Source organism: Megascapheus bottae, chromosome 1 (genome assembly GCF_031878675.1).
Source record: "Megascapheus bottae isolate mThoBot1 chromosome 1, mThoBot2.hap1, whole genome shotgun sequence".
NCBI classification, from domain to species: domain Eukaryota; kingdom Metazoa; phylum Chordata; class Mammalia; order Rodentia; family Geomyidae; genus Megascapheus; species Megascapheus bottae.
The window spans coordinates 49803252-49827829 of NC_143509.1; the positions used below are offsets into that span (position 1 = coordinate 49803252).

Here is a 24578-nt window from a genome sequence, read left to right on the forward strand (position 1 = left end):
ACTATGAGACTCTGAGACTCTTATCTCCAATTAATCACTAGAAAAGGAGACATGGGGCTGTGGCTTGAGGGATAGGATGGTGGCTTTCAGCTGAAGAGCTCAAAGACAGTACCCAAGCCCAGAGTTCAAGCCCCATGACCCACCCACCCCCACCCAAAAAAAAGGAAAAGAAATAAAATAACAAAATTAGCAAATAGTATAGGTAACTATGGTTTAGAAAGAGTATTTTTCAGTATTACATATACATATATCACATAAATATACAATCATGTAAGTGATATATGTACTAGTTCACAAAAAATTATTATTTTATAGATTATACTGAAAAACTTCATAAGGTATTTCAATGTATGTTATTAGACCATCACATATGTCAAACACATATTTTATATGTTTTCCACATCATGCTGATTAAGATAAAAAATATGAAATTATTATAGCTTTTCCATGCAGAGAATTATATATCTGAAATATTTATATTTTTATTTTTAATACACTTAAAAAAGCACATAGTTTCTAGACAGGTACATTAGAATTTAAAACTTGGTGTTTGAATATATAACACTAAATTGAACATAGTGGTAATCCCAGAGAGAGATGAAAAGAGGGATGCCTTAGCATTAACAGCAAAGGGAAAAAATTTAGGCAAAATATTGACATGTATTTGAGTGGTGAGCTCCTTTTTCTTTATTTGTTTTGTTTTAGTTCTGGGGCTCAAAGTGAAGAGCTACACACACAGCCCACAGCCTAGGTTCCTGGCTTTCAGTATTTTCTGTGCTTTTTTGTCTTGTAATATGCTATGTGTTTCGTAAGTATAATTTTTAAGCACATATTGCTACCATATATAAGAGATGAAAATCTGCTTTTTCTAATAAGGACTGACTCCCACTTAGTTCCACAAGTTAAGTAAAAGCAGGATAAAAAGCCTGCCCATCTGTCTTATCGATCATAAACCTTTGAGTGAGAGTCTACCTAGCTCTGAGGTAGGCATATCATTTAGAAATTTTGTTGTTACTACTGTTTTCTTTTTCTTTTCTGTCTCATTTCTTGGTTTGTATTTGGGGTGGGGGGTGGAAACAAAAAGTGAACAAACACAACAGTGGTACTTGTTAGATGCTATGTGGAAAATGAACTGTGCATCTTGTGAGTGGGGATGGGAGGGAAAAAAACGGAGCGAGCGCAGAGGAGACATGGTTCAAAAGGAATTATGCTCACTACCTGACTTGTAACTGTAATCTGCGTATCACCTCTACAGTAACAATAAGATATATTAAAGATGTTTAAAGTATTATCTAACAGCATTGCTACTTCCCCTATGCCCATCCTTCAAAGCTGAAGGCTCAAAGGTAACAGCAAAGAAGGCATTTACCACCAGCAGAACCCCACCAATGGACTAATTAAAACATCTTCAGACACTGTCCTAGCATGCTCCAGATCCAGTCACTCCACCACCACTCCTGCCCACCCCCCATGCACATAAGCAAGTAGCAATCCTCTCCTAGGAACCAGACTGCCCCCCTCCATAGGACTTCTTCTAGCCACCTTACTGAACCAGAACTGAGATAAAGATCAACCAATCATAGAGGAAGGAAGCAACAATCAGGAAAGTAACTCCTTTTACAATAGCCTCAAAAAGAATAGCCCAGGACTGTTTATGCTATTTCTAGTCTCTTATTCCAATTCCTCCTCTGTTTAAATTTAAAGCTGCAACAATGGCTGAAATGCTTATTCTCCTTCTTCCCATGGCCACCCTAACACCCATGCTAACACATCTCGTTTCTCTGTGTTTTACTACTGCCTTCTTCAACTACCCTATTAGAGCTAGTGGCAAACAGACTATTTTCTGGTTCCTCTCCCCTCAGCTACTACCAGGGAGTTAGGCCTCTGGACTAGGTCTCTGGATCCAAAATCAAACCAATAGAAGGGTTTGGCATGGACAAAGATAATTGATTACCTTAAGGCTTTTTATAAATGAATTTAAAAATCATTTAAATAGCTAAAATGAAATAAATTCAATTACTGTGAACTGACCCCGTGTCTTCTACCAAAAGAGGCTCTGGAGGGCCTGAGCTAGAAGAGGAACCTGAAGACTCAATGACATTAAGGAGATCATACACCTGCTTACAGGTGTATTGTCAAGTACAGTGACAGATATAGCACCGCAGAGCTTACCAAAACCTTCCAAATACACAGTCATTTATTCTGAAATACTATTTGTCCACTCCACACACAATTTCTTCCAGCATCTACCACACACCACAAACACACACCTCCCCCCCCACCCCCCGCCACACACACACACCCCAGAGCTTGAACTCTGGGCCTGGACAATGTTCCCAGGCTTCTTTTGCTTAAGGCTAGCGCTCTACTACTTGAGCCACAGTGCCACTTCCAGCTTTTTTTTATTGGCGATAAAAGACTCATGGACTTTTCTGCCTGGGCTGGCTTTGAACTGTGATCCTTAGAACTCAGCCTCCTGAGGAGCTAGGATTATAGGCATGAGCCATCAGTACCTGGCCGACAATATATTCTTTTCAAGACCTTGCAATGTATATTCTGAAACATTAATATAAGCTGGAAAAAGAGTCACAAATTCAATCACCTTTATAAATCATTAACTAGACTGGAATGCAGTACACTTCACTGTAAGGTCAAGTTTATAGAGTCTGGACAGAACTTTGCTCTTTGGCACACTACACTTGAGTGCTTCAGTATATCTTAAATATAACTGGGGGAACATTTAAGCTACTTATCTGAAATCCATTTTAATCTTCTACTTTTCAAACCTTTTTCTTCCATGTTCATTCTCACCCACAACTCAGACTTGACGAAATGCTGTAAGCACACCCCAGCTTTTTGTCTATTGTCCTAGCCTGTTATTAAAAAGAAATTCCACACCATAGTTAATTCACAATTATTCTTGTTTCCACTAACAATAACAGTCCTGTAGCCACTTCCCTTTGCCCTAAACATTTGTCCAAAAAAGTCTTTTTATGTGCTTGCAAGCTGACAAGATCAACATAAAGATGCCCTGTACACAGGCAGACAACTGTCTCCTTAACTGTCTGGAAAGAAGGTAGATCAGAGGATTTGTGAGGTCTCTTCATGTTCTACACTATTAGTAATATGTGTATATACAGTGAGACTCATTCAGTTAAAGATTCCCCCTAACTACCCACTCTATTGAAATCACCTAATAAACACTTGTTTGTTCAATAAATGAGTAAGCTCTATGTTTCAGTATGAGTAAGTCATCCCCAAAATCATAAAGAGGTAGAAATGAATGAGATGATAAATAGATGAAATATAACTTAATAGATGTTATACTAAATGTGAAAATATTTGAACAGTGAAGCTTATTAAGAGCTAGAAGGAGGAGTGAGAAGTGGACTTGGACAGTATATCCGATGCCCTCTAAATAGTTAGCATGTGAAATGGACTGCAAAACAAGGTTAAGCACTGATGGCAGAGAGAGCAATCACAGAAATATATATATATATATATATATATATATATATATATATACAAAAGACAAAAAAAAAAGTCACAGGCAATGTCCTGAACTTCTGTGCCTCAGAAGCATGCATCTGAACGGGAATCTGTGCACCCTTTCTACCCTGTGTTCCTGATTTATACACATGCCAAAGGAAATCTGGTATTTACTGCCTTATTTTTTTCCCCTTCTTCCTGAATCTCTCTCTTTTGCATTCTTCCTGAATTTCTAACACATCTTCCTTCTTTTGGCTGATTTTTCCCTCTACAGAGATCTGTTTGACAATTTTCTCTCCCAGCTTGAGGAGAGTCTGCTGACTCCCCATTCTCCTTCCCAGTAACTGGGAGGCTTTCACTTGCAGGGAAAGGAACTGCTTCTCCTTTTACAAAGCAGAACACTTCACCAGTGCACTGCCAGAAAGAAGAAACTACATTTCTACCCTCTACTAACTAATAAGATAAGTAAAGCCAACTGAGCATCAATGACTTAAATATGCCCTGAAATTCTGGTTCAATGAAAACAAGTTCGAAGTCCTACATTCTTATTTCAAACAGATTTCTTAGTCATTAACAACTACTACAGGTAGTGATCCTCCTCCTCAGCCTTCTGCCCATACAGAAAGAATGCCTCCAGTTTACATACCAGTATACAAGATGGTTATTTTTTAAAAGTTCACTTTAAGCAACTCTCCCTTCCCATTCAGACACGTGTTTCAGAGAAATGATTCAGGTTTAGAAATTAGAATGAAAGTCACTGAATCTCCTTATCAGTTTTTTGTGGACAAATAGAAGTATCTCCTTCTACTTGTTAGCTACCACAGGCATACGTGCATGCACTTGTGCACATGTACATACTATAAATTGATGTTCTGCTCAATCTATTAAACATACTCAGGAAGTTTAGCTAAAAACCAAGGACTTAACCCATACTTCTACTGATAACGTAATTGAAGGTGGGGGGAAAAAAAACACCTTTGGGAACAATTTCCTAAAACTATTCTGCTCAAAAGTCTAAGTTAAAAACTAAACATACTCCTTTTACTCCTTTGAAGTCTCTCTTTCCCTACAGTCACATATAAGGAATGAGCATACATCATTGTTCTAGGACATTCTCCTATTATTTTCTACAAGTACTTATTTCCAACTCTTTTGCATTTAACTCTACACAAACCAGAAAAGTGAAAATCATTTTGCTTTTGTCATTATTTAATCATATCTCAACTCTGAAAGTGCAATTGCTATGAGTCAACCACTACAAGTTTTTACCCACAGAATATTGCACAGATTAGTAATGCATCCATTTACTATCTGTTTTACCTTTTATGGAATGATGGCACTTTAAGAATCGCCCTGCTTTTATGTAAATTATTTGTAACAAATAGACTACACACTCACCTATAAACATGAAATACTGTCTACGAACAAGGAAGGCATTCCAGAAACATACTTTATATCTTGACAGGATGGGAGGCATCTACAGCTAACACTTGCTCAGAATTTTATAGATTATACTGCACTTTCATTTTACTCTCAACCATTTAAAAAACGTTCTATCAACATCTTCATTTTCCAGGCTCAAATATTTCTGCTCAAAACAAAACAAAACAAAAAAAAAAACAATGGGGGCCGGGAGTTTGGCCTTGTGGTAGAGTGCTTGCCTAGCATGCATGAAGGCCTGGACTCGATTCCTGTACCACATACATACATACATACATACATACATACATACATACATACATAAGAAAAAGCTGGAATTGGTGCTGAGCTCAAGTGGTAGAGCTCTAGCCTTGAGAAAGTCCAAGGACAGTGCTCAGGCCCTGAGCTCAAAGCCCAGGACTGGAAAAAAAAAAGAATGAAAAAGACTAGATAGACAGATATTTGAACATATATATGCTTGAGGGTTTTTTGAATAGAGAAAATAAAAAATTGAGAGAAAATGGTATATGTATTCAAAAAGCAAATTCTAGTTCTAAAAACAGAAAATATGAAATATAATTTAGCCTATTATTTCTTATGACTAGACCCTTAAGCATAAGAATTAGCCAATATTTACTCCAAAAAAAAGAATAAAATCTTATTTTAATTTACATAGTGCCTCATAAGTAACCTACAAGAAAAAATCCTCTAGTGTCTGTAGTGGAAGATTTTAAGAAAATTCTCCCTTTAAGATATACCAGTCTTCCCCCTGCCCCCCTCGCTGGTCCTTCATATGACAAAAGTTTCCTTTTCTTTGGGAAGGCAGTGAATTACTAAATCTTAAACAATTTAAACTAAAAGCCAACATACATATACTCCACCTTTGTTCCCCTACAATAGAAATGTCTCAATCTATAAAAGTCTATTCTTAAAAGGTTTTCTTCCATTTTTTTCTTAATAGTAGTGGGTGAAAAGAAATTTGGATGTCAGAAAACTATAGACTGATCATGACAAATGGTGTATGTCTGCTGCTCCAACAAAGTTTATATATTTGTAAACTAAGATAACATCAGTGTCATCATTACCAACACCATCACCAACAATCCAGCCTGGAGCAGTCAGAGTTCCTCCAGATGCTAAGCTATAGGCTTAAGACAAGTTCCTAACTGTCCCGATTATGAACCTCAGAACAGCACATATTGCTATGAGCTACCACTCAGAGAACAAAAGCTCCCACTATCAAGAAGGCTAAAAATCAAGTGGATATCTAAGCAGTGTTAAAGCAATTTATCAGCTATAAAACAAAGGGTTACTGAAATCTCTGTTCCTTCTCCCTCAGTGGCCTAAAATTTCTCATTGAAATGAAGAAAGAAAAAAAGTATAGTATAACAACAAAAGGGAATGGCAGCTAATTTGGACAGGGGCTGAGCAGATAAGTGGCCCAGGTATCCTGTCCTCATTTACTACAGTCCTGGTAGTCAATGGTATGGCTACTGTTCTGATCAAGTCTCCAAATCCTATGTTGGTTCCAAAATGCCATGATTACTCCACCTGTCTGGAAAGCAGATGATCCTTCTGAACAGAGATCCATAATACAGTTAAATCAGATCCACCTGCCTGTAGTTATTTATTAGTACAACTACTACCCAGAAAGGACACAGATTTCTGTAATTTCTTTGTGAAAGACAAAGACGTTCGTTCGACACATGTAAAAGAAATGCAGGATCAAGAAATACTAACCAATACTACAGCTATCCAGGGATAGTTATTGGTTTTGATTTTATTTTTAGTGCTCTGGAGGTTGTGGGTGTAAAACAAAGAGAAAAAGAACTTTTCAAGTCTATGAAAAACTTAGATTCTATCATACAGATGTGGGGGAAGGGGAGGGGGAGGGTTCAATCTATACCCATCACACCCTCTTTGCTGTCCTAACAACTCATTCCACAACTCTAATGTTATTATTTCTATTAACTCATATTTATACTTTATATACTACATGCAATTAAAAAAAATCAGTGGAAGGGCCAAGAGTTTTGCCTACTAGTAGCATACTTGCCTAGCATGCACGAAGACCTGGGTTCAATTCCTCGGTACCACATACATAGAAAAAAGCTGTAAGTGGTGCTGAGCCTCAAGTGGTAGAGCTCTAGCCTTGAGAAAGTCCAAGGACAGTGCTTAAACCCTGAGCTCAAGACCAGGACTGGCAAAAAAAAAAAAAAACAGTGGAAAACATTTTTCCTATTTTTCCCTTTCAATGTGTCACAGCATGTGGTATATAATATACTTCAGCACTAAACATAGTTAGAAGATTTCATATATCCATTTCCTTAGTATACATTCTAAATCCCAAAAAATGGAGAAAGTCTTATGAGTCATTTTATCGCCAAAGTTCATATCAGTGATTTTCAAATGAATGTTTCTGAAAAGAATGGCTCCTGAGAAGGAAGATGGTAAGTATTCCTTACATAGCATAAAACAATGAATGTTTTTATCCACAGCCATCCAGCATATTGACTGGTTCAAATTCCCTGCCTTACTCAAAACAAGGCTAAAAAGCTAGAAGCCAATTAACATTATCTCAAATGACAATGAATCCTATTACTCCAATCTCAGGTGTATTTTCACAGACAGGTATCTGAAGGAATCTGAGAACACTCAGAAACGTTTACTCAGGCAAATGATTGATGGTACCTTTGAACCAAAACCAACATCATCACTTGGGGGAAGACTGGAATCACTGGAAGATTTGGGATATATACTGATGATCATACAGAATTAAAAGTGGCAAATTCAGATTAAAGCTCAATATTATAAAATGTAAGTATATTCTCATGGGAAGATCTGTTTCATTCAGCAGCAAACACGCTGTTGTCTATGTGTGTACATGTCAGTTTGAAGCAAAGAAGGTAAAAATTGAAGTTTTTCAGTTCTCATATCAGAAATAAAAAATGTTAAGTCTTCACTTTAAGGAAGTATTTTAGTACCATAAATGAAAATAAACTCTAATTTTAAACACACACACAAATATACACACAGACACAGATACACACACACACACACACACACACACACACACACACCCCAAACACACAGGGTAACCAGAACAGAAAGCTAATCTAAGAAGTACAATAACTGATTTAATCCCAATATTTCACTCCCATAAAATTTATCAAAGGAAGTTTCTAAGTGTGGCCTTCTCTACTCAAACGCCTCAAATTCAGAGTAAAGTAAAAACCCCAGTAACCTAAACCACTTGTTTGGCAAGAAGATACATTCTAGCTAACCACAGACAGCAGATTGCAGGCAAGCGGTTTGTGAAAATGCTGAGATAATGTAAGTCATCAAGTCAGAAGTACTACTTTAATATCACAGACCATCCACATCATTATCAGAAACCACAGATCACTGGGTAACTTATTGGAAAGTAGAAAATGGCTGAATCAGAAATTTCCATCTTACAGGGTACATGACAGGGCATGAGAAGAACAGTGAAAGAGAAGGGACAGAGAAGTAGAGTAGAATTAAAGCAATTTTCACTCACACCAGTGGCACTGTGGGAAAGAGAAAAAAACTTTCCACATGAAACACAAGCTACCATAAGTGATTTTTTAACACATATAACTTCATAAGCATCCTATATGGCACGGGCATGAACTTAACAGATTGGTGTTATCATGAAACCAAACTTTTTTTGTGGTAATAATGAAGCCAAAGTTATATAATGAAGTAAAAGTTATATATTCTCAGAAAACAAAGATACATATATTAATATAAAACATTTAAGTTTAACTTTTCTTCTCAAAGAGATCCCATAATTTGAAAGGAGCTTACTGAAGAAACCAATTAGTCTGAGTTCTCATAAAAACAATTGTTGAATTGTTTTCTTTTCAGTGCCACCAAGTAGTGATCACTAAGGTGTCCATCAAATTCCAAGTCATAAATATTCCAAATGGCCTATTGCATAAGCCATGTATCAGAAAAGACTTCTTCCTTAAACCAGACAAAAACTGGTATGTTTTATCACTGTTATCATTATTCTAAAGTCTACTGTCCTCATTTTTCTACTCTATATGTCACATGCATTCATTTCAACTTAAAATTAAATTTTAAAAATTCAATCCTTAGTTTCATGAACCACATTTCCATTCCTAAATAGCCACATGAGGTTGGTGAGTATAATACTGAATATCTCCAATACCACCTACATTCTATTGGTTAACACTGCTCCAGACATCAGAACGTGACCCTGCTTAGGCAGTAACCCTTAGCTAAGCTCCACAACACTTAAAAACATTTAAAACACTATGTATGCAGGCCTGTGTGTAGGGGTGTGTGTGTGTGTATGTGGAAGGAGTTACACTATAAACCAACTTATAATTTACTTTGCCAACCAAAATGTCCTGATAACCCAGTCCTGAGTATATTACAGCTCTTGTGCAAGCCACCAATTTATCTTGAGTGCTTATGTACTACATTTCTTCTACTTTTCTTATTCCTCAGCCTTAGTGATGGCAGTTTTGCTAACCTCACCAAGGTAAAAGAGAAAAAAATCACATTTACATGGCAATCACTGAGAAACAAAGAAAGCAAAGGAAAATAGGTATTCAGCATGGTTAAATTAAATGTACAGTTTTTTTTGTTGTTGTTTTTGTGATACTAGCATTTGAACTCAGGGCCTGGGCAGGGACTCAACCATTTCAGCTATGCCCCCAGCCCTAGAATTTCAATTCAAAACATTTAACTGCTATTGACTAAACTTACCAAATCTCTAATTCTGTACCAAATACTTGCCAATGAACACTGGCAAATATGCCTATTTATGCATTTTAACTGGCCTTGAAAATTAAACTGATCACATCCGAAAAAAGCAGTTCCCTAAAGTTATTGCTGTCCTAGTCCTCTAAAAATAAATAAATAAATAAATAACATTTTATATGGGTCATCTCCTCCAGAACAATTCAGGACTATTTTATTTTACAAAGCAACTAAACTACTGTTAGTATCAAAAACGTGAGGAAAATAAAAGAATTCTGCTATTTTCAAATGCTCCGTTTATTTTTAAATGACATTTTACGAATTTCATAATTCAGTAAGAAGAGGCAATACGAAAACTGTAATAAGCGAATGAAATTCTCAAAGAGCATTTTCTATAGGATGATGCATACAACACTGGCTCAGTGTGATACTGAGTGACCACACACAGCACAATGAACCACTCTGCTCAATAATCCCTATGTGAATAATCTTGTGTCACCTGTTTGTTCACCTATGAGAAAAATAATAATTATCAGTAAGTACCTGAGCAGTGCAGGGAATTAAATTTTTAAGATATGCACAAATTACTCTCATAAGAGATCATTATGCCTATAAACATATCAACATATCAAAGGATGGAGAATGACAGGAAGGTTGCCATTAATCAAAACACACTGTACTCATAACCTGACTTCGTGCAACTACTTTAAAAAACACTAATGATTGTTACACTGCACCCTCAAAAGGTAGATCACAGTATAGAAACAATAGTAGGCAGAATCTTGTCAAGAAACTTTTTTTGGGGGGGTGAGGCAGTCCTGGGACTTGAACTCAGGGCCTGAGCACTGTTCTTGAGCTTTCTCAAGGCGAGAGCTCTACCACTAGAGCCAGAGCACCACGTCCAGCTTTTTCTATGCATGTGGTACAAAGGAATAGAACCTGAGTCTTTGTACATGCTAGACAAGAACTCTACTATTAGGCCAAACTCCCAGCCCAGACCTATTTTTCACTAAGAATATCCAGACAGTAAGAATTTGTTTATTCTATTTTGGGACCATGTATCCCTAAAGAAACTCCAACCTTCTGTTGTATCCCTATTTGAATGGCACTTTTCCTGGCACTTAAACAAGCCCACAAATGGTTTGGCAGCCAGTTCTCTGTTTGCCTTAGCCTAGAAAGAAAAGCCGCCCATCTTCTCAAACCTCTGTAGAATGAATCCAGTGATGCCCATTAAAAACCAAAGGATCACATCCAACCCAACTTAAGTACAAGTTTGCACCATGGGGGAAAAACCCATTTTGGTTTACTGGCTTTGTATGACAAGAGAGTTGCCTTAATTACTGGCTACTACAAGTTCTGTTTATCCTTGAGTCATATATATTTCCACTTTCAAATTCTCTTGTGCAAGTAGAGACTTTGGCATTTTTCTTTCAAATTAGACTAGTAAATTTAAAAAAAATCCAAGAGCAAGGCTCAAAATCCCCCAACTGCTTTATAAAAGATAGTGACGATAAGAGAGTAGATAAAGTAAAATGTTCTTAGAATTTTGTTCCGATAAAATAAACTGCACAACTCATAATTTCATTCTGGTTACCACTTGTCAGAATTCTATACACATTTCCAGTGACCTACTAGTATGTAAATCAAAACATAAGCACAGGAAAAAATAAGTGAATCTTCAAAATTTCTAATGTCACTATATCCTAACTAATTGGTCATGTTCACTAACTAGTCCATAAGTCAAGTGGGAGTCCTGGCTTCTTTTTAGAAACATACTCAGTTTTACACTTATCTTAGGTAGTATCTACACAGAAGACTTACCATGCATTGATGGCTCACATTTGTAATCATAGCTAAAAAGAGGCTGTTATCTGAGGATCAAGGTTCAAAGCCAGCCTTGGCATAAAAATCCATGAGACTTATCTCCAGTTAACCACCAGAAAACCAGAAATGATGATGTGGCTCAAGTGGTAGAATGCTAGACTTTTGCCAAAGAGCTCAAGGGCAGCACTCAGGCCTAGACTTCAAAGGACCACAACTGACAAAAAAAAAAAAAAAGACCAGAAGACCTGTCTTCCTACATTGGTTTGCTAATATAAGCAGGCTTGCATTAAAATCAGATTTCCTTCTCTAGAACAATAAGCTCTACAAAGTAAGGATGAGATCTTATAACAAATTCAAAGAAGCTAGCCAAATTGGGAGAAAATAAAGGAAGAGGTGATATTATCCAAAAAGAAATATACTCTACATCTGACATAACTGTAGGCCCTTTGTATATCACCTTTATAACAATAGAGAATTTAAATCAAAATAAAGAAAAGATGGCCTGTGTCTCAAAGTATGTGCAGTTATTACACAAACAGGCAGGAATAGCTAGAGATGTTAAGATGTGATCCCATCAACTATTTTGTCTCACTGCAAAGACTGTTCAGAGTGGAATATTTTTTTTTCCTTGAGTAAGAAACTTGTATTTGCATCACTGGTACTTAAGTTATATCAAGTCCAGACTTTACTCCCAACGAAAATTAGAAAATCAACAGGTATGAGGAGAAAAGAGAAGCAAAAACCATAGTGATCAAAGTCCAATTAGCGTACTGAGATCAAACGTGAACAGGGGATCCCAGTGGCAGTTGCTTAACACCTGTAATCCTAGCTACTCAGGAGGCAAAATTATACAGAATGATGGTTCAAAGCCAACGAGGGCAATAAGGTTTTTAAGACTCCATTTCCACAAATAAACAGGAAAAAGCCAGGCTGGATGCATGAGTCAGGTAATAAGAGTATTAAACCCCTAGTTTCAAATTATAGTACCACAAAAAAGGAAACACAAGCACAGTAGAGAGGTTGTAGTATGGATTTGTAATGAATTTTGCTTAGTACTTAAATACTTCTGTGAAGAAACATCAACGACATTAAAGATATCCAAACAGGACTTCAAATATTACTTACTTAACAAGCTAAAAGACGTTCAATTAATTATTGACCCTCTTTGGGCCTCAAGCTCCTCATCTGTAAAATAACAATAAATTGGGAAAAGAGGTGAGGAATGAAGAATGGTAGCAAGGTAGAGTGAGAAGTTGTATTCAACCACACAGTCACGTGCCACAGGTACTGACAATGCACTGCATTATTTCAAAAATCTAGAAGATAAGATTCTAAGTGTCTTCACCATGAACAAATGATAAAAGTAAATATTTGAGAAGTTTACCTTTGTGTAAACATTACACAATGTGTTTGTTTATGCGTCAATGCACCACAAAGTCCTCCATAAATATTCATAATCTATTTACTCGTACAGCTACAAAAGATAAATTTTAATTTTAAAAAGTAAAAAAAGACCTAAATTAGCTAACCTATGTGACAGGCAAAGAAATTATCTGACACTCGGTAAGAAGGCTTTCATTAAGCAAAACTTACTATTATTTTTAGCATCACCGAAGTTAATAATCTTGTAATAAGTTATTTCCTCGTAAGTACCTCCTTCAGTCTGGTTCCAAGAAGTTAATGATTAGTCTCTTCTAAGTAGAATATGAGGTCATGACCTGATCTTAATAATGCAGAAAATATTTTCTGGCAATAGTCAAACAACAGTTCTTCCTAAAGTGCTAGCCATAAGCAAAAGAGCCCACAAACAGTGCACAAGCCACAGGTTCAACCATCAAAGACCAACCAAAAAAAAAAAACAAAAAACAAAAAACAAAAAAAGACTTAGAGGAACTTTTCTTTGGTTTATTTTATTTTTTAGAAAACCTGGCCTCTTTTATTGGGTTCAATTTTGTCCTGGGTTTTGGTTTTCTTCACAATCTTGAACATTTTATACTAGAACTCATCTAAAAATGGTTATTTGGGGATAGGGGAAACATGCACAAATCTTTTCATAATTAAAAAGAGCCTTACTTTCTTTACACACCACAAAAAATGGGTATTTTGTCAAAAATATATAGGGACTCAATATTTGCATACGCAATGATATGGACATGGTACAGGAAATATAAACATAACTACATAGACATAAAAACTTATGACTCTATAGACATAATGTTTTATTACACTGATTAATACATATCTATGATATACAAACTCTTAGACTAATTTTGATTATGTTCTAAATATTAAGTGTCTGTGATTGTATATAGAGATTCCCTTCTTGAATACTTGTTTACTAAACATGTCATTTGAAATATGATATAAAAATCAATGTTAATAAATTCTTTAATAAAAAAATACATAGGGATTATTTTGTTGAAACACTACTTTGTCAAAAACAACATGGGGATTAAAATGTGTGTCATGCCTAAATCTAGACAGATTTTCCTAATTTCTGCACTTTGAGATGCTTCAGTAAAAGCTTCAATTCACTTTTGCAAGAAACATCATTATTTTGTGCCTAATTTTAAGAAATCTAAGGGCTTCACTGTAGTATATAAGTAGAAAAATATAAAGTACTAATAGCTCTCAATTCCAGATACCTGCTCAAATTTTAGTCCTGACTCTTACCAATTTAACAAGTGAACTTTGACAAGCTTTTTCCCAAATAAGAGCCTCATGCCCCTACGTATGAATACATAGTCTAAATACTCTTTCAGAACTAATCTGAGAGACAAGATTATAAGAATGAATTCATTCTCTTAGATAGTAAGTGTATCATCTAAAAATGTGTACCCACACCCCATATGAAGCTTACCTATTTAGCATAATTGATGGAGGAACCTTCTCCTGTATCTAATATTGTTATCTTCTTTGTTACTCTTCCTATCACTACTCTAGCAAACCAAAACAATCTTCTGCTTTAATTTATCTGAAAAGCAATTGTATCCAACTATTAATGTTAAGCTAACCTTTTGCCCAACCTTGTGCATGATTTTATTTTATTTTTATTTTTTTATTTTTTTTTGCCAGTCCTGGGCTTGGGCTCAGGGCCTGAGCACGGTCCCTGGATTTTCTCAGGGCTAGGGCTCTACCACTTGAGCCAGAGCACCACTTCTGGCTTTTTGCTATGTGGTACAGAGGAATCGAACCCGGGTCTTCGTGCATGCTAGGCAAGCACTCTACCACTAGGCCAAACTCCCGGCCCAACCTTGTGCCTTTAAAAAGATAAACTTTCCTATTACAACTAGCAGCTCTTACAGAACCTTCATCATCAGGCTAAAACACAACCAAATTATCAGTCCCTAACTGCTCAACAAACTCAAATGTACACAGTAATCTTTGCTAAAGGTTTCCTTTAGCCAAGTTTCTTCCAGACAGATGAACAAAGCCCAAACAGCTAATACCTTCCACATTCAGAAGGCATGTTGGAGACCACCAGATGATTTCAGTCTTTGTGGAATGCATCCTAAATGTCCTGAACTTCTCTATATATGGGTACTAAAATCAGTTCAGTACACCCTACAAGGTGTTGTGCAATAGCATTGCACAGGAACTGAAAAGAACATCAGGGCAGCCAAATTTGCAAACCAAACCAACTACCCACTAATATAACTTTCTGGACACAGGGATCCACTTGCTGTATTTGTATTTTAAGGGGTGAAATTGTTCAGTTGATTTAGAAAGTTTATATATTAACTCCCTAGAATTAGAAATCTCTTTCAGTTAGCACTACATGGTTTTAAAGCAGTGTTAACTGCTTATACACCATATAAAGCTGAACACAATAAAAATAAATAAATAAATATTATTATAAAAATAAATTAAAATTAGTCTTCCCTGAAGCAAACTCTGAATTCTTTTGCTTCTTCATTCTTTCCATCCTAAATCACTGCAAATTTACAGGACTGACCCCCACCTTGTTTTCCCAGATGCAGATGGATACCAGGCAAGCCACCAAAGTGCAGACTGCCTGACAGGCAGGGCAATCTGACCTGAGTCTTAAAAAATTTGAGTTTCATCCACCCTTCTTAAGAAACTAATCAGAAATCAATGGCCCGTGTCTATAATCCTAGCTATTCAGGAGGCTGACATGCTAAGACTGTGATTAACGAAACGTCTCTGACATTCTTATCTCCAATTAACCACCAGAAACTGGAAGTGGTGTTGTGACAACGTGGTACAGTGGTACAGTGACTTGAGCTGAAGAGCTCAGAGAGCGCCCAGGCCCAGAACTCAAGCCCCATGTCCAACTAAACCAAAAACTGGACCTTCTAATCAAAACAAAAGCTCTAGCAGTTCACTGAATAATATATAGGCATTACCAAGATCTCATGTAACTAACCTGAATGTCCAACAGGTAATACTGTTGTTGCCAATGTAGACTACTACGGGTTTGAACCTAACCTCAATTCCAAAAACTTTTACAAAAGTTTGAAAGATGAGTCAATCAAATTTAACTTACTCTTCATCCTATAATCCTACCATAGTAGATTCAGATAAAAGATCATTGATAGCTTTTAAACTAGGTCATTCTGTCCACTAAGCTCAAATTGCCAGGTATTCTGACAAGTTTGCTAGTGTACCTTCTATGTGTAAAAAACAAAGAACTATTACAAACAAAAAGCTGCTGGCCTTGACTTGAAAAACCAGCAGACCAATACAGTCAGAGACTGCTAAGTAAGACAGTAAACAAATGTTTCCATATATAAAGCTAGACAGGCTAGGGGAAAATGAGCGAAAGAAAACACACAGCAAATACAGGAGCTTATTCCTTCATGTACTTCCCTTAAAAGTAAGGGATCAAATTCATTTAGGAGAAAAGCAGGGGAACTTAAGAAAACAGGCCTGGTGAAAGCAACTCAGAAATATGGTATTTAGAAACACAGAAATGCCATCTCCACTTCAAAAAGAGACAACAAGATGCATTCCTTCCAAAGAAAATTGTTTTCCCAAACTTAAGCCAACTCCTGACCCAAATGCTGATAGCAGTGTGCCTCCTTATAGATAAGAGTCTGTTCACGGCAGGATGCATTCTTACTTGGGAACTCAGAAAGTAACACCAGGTGTGATTAGAGCTCAGACAAAGCACCTATCTTTCCATAACTTTGAAGGAGACACCCTAACTTTACCCTATAAATACCTCAACAGCCCAATTGTCTCTCTGTCTCTATCTACCTCTCTGTGAGAGCACCCACACTCTGCTAGAGTGTGCCCCTGTCCTTCTGCTTGTCTGTATATCTGCTTTTTGTCTGTATATCTGCTTGCATGCTTTTACTCAATAAAGCTCTACCAAATTTTCTTAACATTGTGACTTGTCTAGAAATTCTTATTCTGGGATAGAAGTCAAGGACTCTAATTCTTACCTCTAAAAGAAAACTTCACTAACCCTCACCTGCACACAGTGACATAACATTGCTTCAAATATAAAACAAGCCTATGTATTTGGCATAGTAAATATTGTCTCCAATGATGTCTCTGAGTTGATACAGCTAATATGGGAGAAAGAAGAAATAGAAAACCAGGCCTTACAAATCTAGGCTCAAAAAATTTCCTTTTACAAGGAAGTTATTAGTCAAATGAACTTAAATTTTGAGTTAACTATGTGATAAACTGGTAAGCTAATGTAAATATTATACAGCAATGCAAAGATACGTGGCACAAGAGTGTAATGAACAGCCCTCCTATTCTATTGAACAGGATGGTCATATTCCGTAGTGACAGTAAGTTGTAATCAGAATATACATTCCTCACTTATCTTAAATAACCTTATTCAGTTCAAAATGAGTTCTTCACATTTTTTAGATGATAAAGAAACCCATAAATAGATAACAGAAAGCTAACTCAAGAAATATAATTTTGGTGATTTTTAATTAAATATGAGTAGTGAAATTCCAATGATTTCTAATGTATTTTAAACAGTAGATTCCATATTCTGTTTAATAATCAAGCATGAGCTAAGAAACAAAGTGAAAGTCAGGACAGTCCACCCAAACTCTAGTTGTATTTCAGCAATGTTCTTTTCAGTTAATGATCGTTCACAGAGATCAACTCCATGAAGCTGGAATAGGCAACAAAAACAACAGAAAAGACTAAATGATTTGCAAATACAATGAAGCCCAATGTAAAATCAGGCCTGTCCACAGAAGTCAGGAAAACAACAGAAGCAGATGTGTTAATTTAGAATTCAGCTATCACTGACTGAAAAGGGAACATTTCATAAGCAAAGCCTGAAGCATCTAGAAAGGCAGACACTGAGAAGAGATGAATAGTTCTTTCTACCATGGCTAGCCCAGATGTGAGGACAAGTAAGAGATGCAGATGACAGTAAAAGGAACTTAATGGAGTCCTTTCTCTTTTGCAACTTCAAGTTTCCCAATGATCAAAACTTAGTAAATGTAATACTTAACATAAACTCTGGGCTCCCTCTCAATCAATTAACAAAACAATTTTTTGTTGCTGATAAAAAGGCATTTTAGAGGGAAAGACTTAAGTCATATACACTTTAACTATACACAAAAGTCCTGGAGTACAATTGATGGAAATGGACTCAGTCTTTATGACTCATTAGAAAAGCAAAAGACAAAATGTCCAGTATTTGGTCACTTAGAAGTTTTACCAGGACTGAAAATATTTATCAAACATAGAACTTTGAAAGTTTGGTGGTCAATCAGCCTAGGCAAAATTCTGACACAAATTTCTCTGAAGTGATATGCAAATATCAATAAAAGGCTTTGAACAGATCCAATTATTAGGTAACAATATAAAAACTATAAGCAGAGCCAGATGCTGGTGCTAGAATCCTACCTAGGTTGAGATCTGAAGGATTGATGTTTCAAGTCAGCCTGTACAGAAAAATTCACAAAACTATATATTTAATTAACAAGCAAGAGATGACTAGTGTTGTGGCTCAAAAAAAGGGCAAAAACATAAACAAGCACACCTCTTAAAAACTGGATTCGTGGTCCAGGAGTTTGGCGTAGGGGTAGAGTGCTTGCCTAGCATTCACAAAGATCCGTGTTTGATTCCTCGGTACCACTTACATAGAAAAAAGCCGGGAGTGGTGCTGAGGCTCAAGCAGTAAAGCCTTCTCAGGCCCTGAATTCAAGCCCAGGACTGGCTAAAAAAAAAAAAAAAAACTGATTTGTTTAATCAGTTGAAAGAGCATTTGCCTGATATATAAAATCCCAAAGTCTTGGGTTTGATCCCAATCCCTAAAAACAGGGAGTTAAATGTTGGATTTGTTGGATGTTTACGTAGCTTACTCACAAAATGTCTCATGGAGCTGCTTTATGGCACAGTGGGTACTTTAAATAATGTTTTCACCTTGATTTCACTTTTAATTCCATAGAAATCTGTAAGGAATCTCATCCTTATATATAAATGTATAGTTAGATCCAATACAAGGTACAAATCAATACCATATATGTACATGCACAAACACACACACACACACACACACACACACACACACACACACACACTACACACTGTCCTGGTATTTACACTGATAACTGAAATTCGGGCTGAGACTTAGTGGAATGTGTGTCTAACATGCATGAAGCCCTGGGTTTTATTCCTCAGTACCACATATATAGAAAAAGCGAAAAGTACCATTGTGGCTGAAGTGGTGGAGTGCTAGCCTTGAGCAAAAAAAGCTGCGGGACACTGCGCAGGCCCTGAGTTCAAGCCCAGGACTGGCAAAAAGTTTCATGGAGAGTATTTTCAAAAGGAATCTTTCATTTCCTGTCAAATACCAGATAATAAAACACAAAGAATCATGGGGTATCTTACTACAAGGCCTCATGTGCCTCTGTGGCACAAAAGCAACCACGGATGAATGAGTGAATGAGAATAGCTGTGCTCCAATCAATCATACAGGCACTGCAATTCAATTTCTTATAGCTTTCACAGCCCACCAAACAATAAGCCATTCCCCAGTTTATGTGCTATCTCAAGACAAAAACTGCAGCTGAGTGCCAGAGGATCACGCTTGCAATCATAGTTACATGGGAGGCTGAGATGGAAGGATCATGGTTTGAGTCTAATTCCCCCCCCCCCACACACACACACACAAATGTGACCAGCAAAAAGCTGGAAAAACTGTGACACAAATGTTAAGAGCCTCAGCTGTGAGTGAAAAGTCAAGTAAGAGGCCCTGATTTCAAACCCCAGTATCCTCATATACATGCACACATGAAAACTATATATACATGTGTAAAAACTCATAACTATATGCTAAAAATGGAAATTATATATGTTATATTACGGTGAACTTAACCACACTTCCACAGTGCCAAAATTACAGGTAAGCACCACCACATCTGGCATATCATGTCTTTTTTTTTTTTTTCCCCTTTTTGCAGAGCACTGAACTCAGGACCTTGCATTTACCAGGCAAGTATTCTTCCACTAAAGTAAATCCCCAACTCTTTGTCACATCCTTTTAAAATGTATTATCTGAAAACACATTTAGCATAATTCTCCAAGGTCAAGTGTCTAAGCAACCCACAGAGTCCTTCTGAACATAAAACCCAATTATCTTTTGTAGGCCTTTTTGAAAATCTAGGGTATCCTAATTTTAAATCAGCACAGGGCACCTTTAAATGGATCATGAGATAAAAACCTTTATCCAATGGTCCTTCCAGTGGGTTAACACTTAAAGTGCTTTGTCATTAAAGTAAATTTGTCTCAAAACCTCTTAAAACAAGATCATGGTAATTTTTTTCTTAGTCTAGGTCTATTATAAGTTGAATTTTAGACATTATTTTGTGTAGTTTTTCAAGTAGAAAAATATGTAAGCAAGTGGGTGCAGGTGGCTCACGCCTGTAATCCTAGCTACTTAGAAGGATGAGATCTGAGGATTGAGGTTCAAATCCAGCCTGGGCACAAAAGGACCTGAGACTCCTATCTCCAGTTAACCTCTAGAAAACACTAAGTGGGGCTTGGCTCAAGGGTAGGGCAGTAGCAGTGAGCTGAAGAGCTCAGGGACAATGCCTAGGCCCAGGGATAGGGTGGTAGTCTTGAGCTGAAGAGATCAGAAACAGTGCCCAGGCCAAGTTCAAGCCCCATGACCCACCAAACAAAGAAAAAGAAAAATACGTAAGCAGACAAACACTGATTTAAAAAAATGTGACTTTTTATATTGTTCACTCACTAATTCATCTGTTCTGCCAAAAATTAACCTCAAGAAAAGCTTAATTGAGAGGGAAATGGGGACCAAGACATGAGAAAGGGTATCAATGTATGTGAATTACTGCACCTTCTATCTGGCAAATATAATGTAACCCTTCTATTAATTACAATAAAAAATATATGAAAAAAAAAGAAAAGCTTAATTGAAAAGTAAAAAAACTTAAGGGCTGGGAGTTTGGCCTAGTAGCAGAGTGCTTGCCTAGCATGCATAAAGACCCGGGTTCAATTCCTCCATACCACATACATAGAAAAACCTGCCAAGTGGTGCTTCAAGGACAGTGCTCAGGCCCTGAGTTTAAGCCCCAGGACTGGCAAAAAAAAAAAAAAAAAAAAAGTAAAACCTATTGGGTAAAATCAGTCATTCATACCTGTAATTCTAGCAACTCAAGAGTCTGAGAGCAGGAGGAACAAGATGTAAGGCCAGCCTAAGAAGAAAAATTCACAAGAACCTTTTTCAATCCATATAGCTGAGTGAAGAGGCATCATTGCTGGGCCAAGAAGGAAAGTCTACAAGATGATGTCTGTAGCAAAAGAAGCCGGCATGCTTATGACCCAGCAACTACAGGAAAGGTAGTTGAATCTTAAGTAGGTAGATCTATATCCAGGCGTATGCCTATGTCCAGGTACAGAGACCCTGTCCCAAAACAAAGCCAGCAACAAACAGTGCAAGAAGCCCTGACTTCAAACCCAGTGCTACCAAAACCAACAACCACTGACACCACGCTAAACACTGCTAGCTCATGTCTAAAATCCTTGATACTCAGGAGGCTGAGCTCTGAGGATCTCAATTCAAAGCCAAGCCAGGCAGGAAAGTCCATGAGACTCTTATCTACAATTAATCGCCAAAGAGCCAAAAGTGAGCTGTGGCTCAAATAGTAGAACATTAGCTTTGAGCACAAAAACTAAAGGATTGCATCCCAAGCCAGGAGGACCTTAAGTTCCAGGACTGGTGCCAAATAATAATAATAATAATAATAATAATAATAATAATAATAAATGAAAATAAAAACCATTAGCATCTCGAAAAAGGTCTTGCCACTTATTAAAATTTTCACTGTAATATTTTAATGACAATATGCAAAGGAACACTTTAGAAATTAGTAACATGTATCTATGGAACAATTTAAAAGAAAAAGAGGAAGAAAATGAATTATGTAAATTTTTCTAATTTAAATCCCCAATAGGTCCCTTGCTAGTTCAACTGCAAGGTTTCACACATTTCCCATCTTTAGCACACAATTTTTTTTTCCCCTTCTGGAATGTGGGGTCAATAGGTTCTTTCTCTCTCTCTCTCTCTCTTTCTTTCTTTCTTTCTTTCTTTCTTTTCTGGGATCCCTTTTTAAACAAGCAACTAACTCTATATAGTTCCAGAAAGAAAATGCAGTAAGAAGCTTAAGACTACATTAAAAAAAATTAAGTTTGTCTGACTAATTACAATCCTTTATTTTTAGGGAAAAAAATGCATCTGCAGCTGTGAACTCTAAACTGAGAACTTTACATTACTGTTGGAATCCCTATGATCCTCTGCCTAACATTTACAGACTGCATATTACATTTCAGTTGTAAATCTAATAATTTTTAAAATATCTGAAAATTATTTTAGCTCTTGTTGCATAGAATCCCAAGAGCTTCAGAAAGAAATAAAAGAATTATTCCAAATGTGTCTTAAACATTTTTTAAAAGGCATCTGACATTTAGTGAATTCTCTGTACTGCTATAAACTCCAAAGGTCCTTCTTTGTGCTCTAGTTTAAGAATGATATCCCAAGCTATAAATACGGCCATGGTTAACAGAGAATGGAATGGGGAGAAGGAATTAAAAAAGGCCTTTCCAAATGATAATTTCTTTGACCTCCTTAAAAACTAAAGAGGCAAACACTGTATTTTAAACTTGCAAAGAATATAAGATGTCTGCTGCTACCCATGACCTCCCTTTTGAGAGGTTCACAACAAAGGTCACAAATGGCAGTGGAAGGGTCATACATTCACCACAAAATTATTCTCCATTTCCACTGGAATCTCCCCCATGATGCTGGATGTGAATGTACATAAAACTACCAAAGGTTTAAATTAAAAAGAGAAGTGGCAAAAAGGACTGATTATTTTTTTAATGGAGTTCAAAAATCTGTGGCAGAATATTAAGCAAACTCCTACCAAACTTCCTCAAACTCAGTAATAAAACAGTTTCAATATTCTGCTCCTGCATGCTCCAGCTTGGTTCTCTTTCATTAGCATGAAGTTCTCGGGAATAACTAGGTCATAATAAAGAGTTATGTTAGAGAAAAATACTGTTTATTAGGCTTTAATACCCGCCCGGTCAAAAACTTCCCTACTCTTAGGACATTCCTAAACAATACATCACTTCCTTTCATGATCCTGGACCCAGAAAAGTCACATGTGTACAAAGACAACAATGTTCAACAATTTCTTAAACAGTAAAATCTAACTCCACAAAGGCACATGAAAGAGCCACACTAAATTTCATTACTTTATCAGACTGTAAAATTCACTACTACACAATTTTTTATTTATTTTGTTTTTTTTTTTGCAAACTGAAACCAATTAGTAAGTACTCCATGAGAATTTAAGAGTGGAAAAATCCTCCAATTGTAGATGGAGAGCATGTGGAACTCTAAAAATTACTAAGTGGTTCAAGCTTGTAGTCCTAGCTACTAAAGTGGGTGAGATCTAAGGATCGAGGTTCAAAGCCAGTCCAGGCAGGAAAGCCCAGGAGATTATTATTTCCAATTAACTACCAACCAGCTGAAAATGGAGGTATGATTCAAAATGATAGATTACCAGCTTTGGGCAAAAATGCTGAAGGATAGCACCCAGGCCATGAAAAAAAAAAAAATCAGAAAACCAAAAAGTAATGTGAATGCACTGAAAGTTTTAAGATCCCCTTCCCGCTCCCCAGTTCACTGACATAGATTTGAGGCCTAAGTAAAATAATTTACAAGTTAAGTTTTGTCTGAATTCCAATTCTCACTCTATTTTCACCTACCTCTAAGGAGTACTACCATATGGACCGGTCACTTTTTCTTTAAAGACCTACCACCACACAGAAAAGAACTCTTGGTCAAAAGGCACAACTAGACAAACTAAGCAAATTACTGAGCTGCCTTTGCAACCACTCAGCACCTAAATCTTGACAGTGAATGGAAAACTGTAAAAAATGAATAGCTTCAACAAAGCTGGGTTAGGAACAGAAAATCAGAAAAATGTGAATGGTTAAAAAAAATGTTATTACCCTTTAAAAACATCAAAACAGACTCAGTCCCATTAAAATGTCTAACAAGATAAATGAATAAATAAAAATCAAACTACCAGCCAGTAATCTCCTAATACTTGGAACTCTGGGGAAGATGGCAGGAATGCAGCCACCAATCTCGGTCTGTCTAGGTTGCTGAAGCAAGAACACTTTGGAGTCTAACTAAGCTGACAGAGAAAACATGCAATCGCAGGAGAGCAATATCCTTATTTTTCAATTCCACATGAGCAAATCTGCACAGGTGACAGTAAATACTTAGGAGCAACAGATGACACAAGTTCTTGGACCTTATGGGTGCTTTCTAGAACCAAAGAAAACAGTCTAAACAGCTAAAAGTTAAAGAGATGATCCAACACCCAAGATAACAATTTAAAACATTAAAAATTAAAAAAAAAAACTTGGTCCTGGGGGCATAAAATAATAATGAACACTAGAGAAGCCAGAGGATGGCTTGGGGAGTCAGGCAGGCCAAGCTAGAAGCACTGGACTTTTCTTGCCCATCCAGATGGGAAGATTTTGAAGGTCGCCGGGCCCTGACTCCCACCTAAGGCCCAAGCCTCAGCTCTGAAAGCTGGAGGGAAGGT

The 24578-nt window shown here is 36.8% G+C and overlaps 1 protein-coding gene across 1 annotated transcript in view; it reads right to left on the reverse strand.

The window, feature by feature from the left end:
- Positions 1–24578, reverse strand: part of LOC150069123 (coiled-coil domain-containing protein 50-like) — a 33530-nt gene that overhangs the window by 8269 nt on the left and 683 nt on the right. The gene's annotated exons all lie outside the window — the stretch shown is intronic.